The sequence below is a fragment of the Manis pentadactyla genome, chromosome 18 (genome assembly GCF_030020395.1).
Source record: "Manis pentadactyla isolate mManPen7 chromosome 18, mManPen7.hap1, whole genome shotgun sequence".
Taxonomy (NCBI): Eukaryota; Metazoa; Chordata; class Mammalia; order Pholidota; family Manidae; genus Manis; species Manis pentadactyla.
In genome coordinates this window covers 2,729,425-2,731,359 of record NC_080036.1, presented here as the reverse complement: position 1 = coordinate 2,731,359, position 1,935 = coordinate 2,729,425, and positions in this window count along the sequence as shown.

The window sequence follows — 1,935 nt, the reverse complement described above, 5'->3', positions numbered from 1 at the left end:
GATCGATGTGGCGATCTCGCGCTCTCCTGGGCCGGGCCTGAACCGCGCCGGAGCGAGGGACAGACGTTCGGAGCGAACGGGACTGCTCTTCTCGCTGTGCGCGCGCGGGGCCCCTCGCCTCCTGCCCTGTCCCCGCGCACGCCCCCATCTGCTGCTGGGCTGCGTGGTGTGGGTGAGAAAGGAAGAGAGGCCAGGGGCGTGCGGAGTCCGGCCCGATCTCGTCCTCCCGCCCTCTGCCTCACGGCGTGGGCGGGCCCGGGGTCCCTGGACGCAGCGGACACCCTCGCGTTGGCCTGTGGGCCGTGTCATGGCGGGCGGGCCTCTCTCCCGTGGTAGGGGAGGGAGGCCGCCACGCCGCCACGCGGCGAGCCCTTCTCCCGGGTCCCGCCGGCGTGTGTTGCTCGGTCCTCTTGTGGTGCTCCTGGAGCGCTCCAGGTCGCCCGTCAGGTGCCTGAGGCCGAGTGGCGGTGTCGTTCCCTTCCCCCAGCAAGCTTCCCCTGCTCGGCTTGCTGCCGCGGTGGAGTGGAGTGAGTGGAGTTGTGAGTGCCTTGCAGAAGTTCCCGTGAACGAGTGGGGGGTCGAGGCGGTAAGGGAGGCACGCCCGGCCCGTGCCCCTCCCCGACCACACACCGTGGGGGTGTGTTGGGGGGAAGGGGGTTTTGTGCGGCCCGGGGATAGGGTGCCTCGTCGGTCCCGCTCGCGTGCCGCGGGGGGGCCGACTCCGTCGGGCGCCGTCCCCGTCGGGGCTGGTGCGCTGGCGAGACGCGTGGGCGTGTGACTGCTGCGGTGGGCCGAGCCAAGGACGCGGGGGTGCCGTGGCCGTCTTGGCCAGGCTACCGTCTCACTGGCTCCTTTTGTTAGCTCTCTGGCGTGCTTTGTTTGATGAGTTGCCGCTGTGCGCCTCCAGTGGCACGCGAGAACAGGGAGGCAAAAGGGCGAGCCTGAGGCCCACAGGCACAAGCTCGTGGCCCCCAGCCGTGAGTGACCGCTCATGCCGTCGGCCTGTGCTGCTTTTTTTTTTTCTTTTTTCCCCACTATTTTATTTTTTTTTTGTTTTTACCCCTACCGCAGACCCCCCCGCCTCCACGTCTCCTCACTCCACGCCCTCGTGAGCAAAAGCCACCGACACCGCCTTGGCCCTTCTCGTGTCAGGCCGGCGCGTGTGTGGGTCCGAGCCGTGGTGCTCTGGTGGGTCAGGGAGCGATACGCCCTCGGTGAGAAAAGCCTTCTCTAGCGATCCGAGAGGGTGCCTTGGGGTACCGGACCCCCCAGCCGCTGCCCCTCCTTTTCTGCGCGTAGTGGGCAGAGCTCCCTGCCACCCCCCGTGGTGAGGGAGTCCGCCGGCCTCCACCCCTACCTACCGCAGGTGGGGGTGGAGCTGGGCGCCGCTCTTTGCCTACCGCGGCCCGCGCCTCCCCCTTGGGAATCGGGGGAGGGTCCCGCGGGCCTTGGCCGGGCGTCCGGCACGCGTGGAGGCAGGCGCGGTGGTGTGGTGCAAGGAGGAAGGAAGGACGGGGCCCGGGTCCCCGAGCCTCCGCCCCACCCCGCTGCGAGCGGCTCCGCGTCCCGAGCTGCAACGGGCAGCAGCGGTGCTTTCGGCAGGTACGTGGTGTAATAAGCAGGAGCCGCCTCGCTCGGGGGCGTCTCCCTGGGGCCGCGGTCCTGGAGTGGGCCCGCCCGGATGGGTGGAGAGAAGACGGGCAGGGCGGCGAGTAAGGCCCGGCACTCGCCGCCCTGCTGCTGCTGCTGCTGCTGCTGCAGTGGGCGCTTCACATGAGAACCCAGGGCCCTTGCCCTCGTGGTGGTTGGGATCTGTCCGGCGGGAGCCTCGGAGGGGGCTGCTGGCATCCTGGGCGGTGCGGGACCGCCCTCGTGCGTGGGGCGGTGGGATCCCGCGCCCGCTTTACCCGGTCGCCCGGCCGTGCCCCGAGGCCC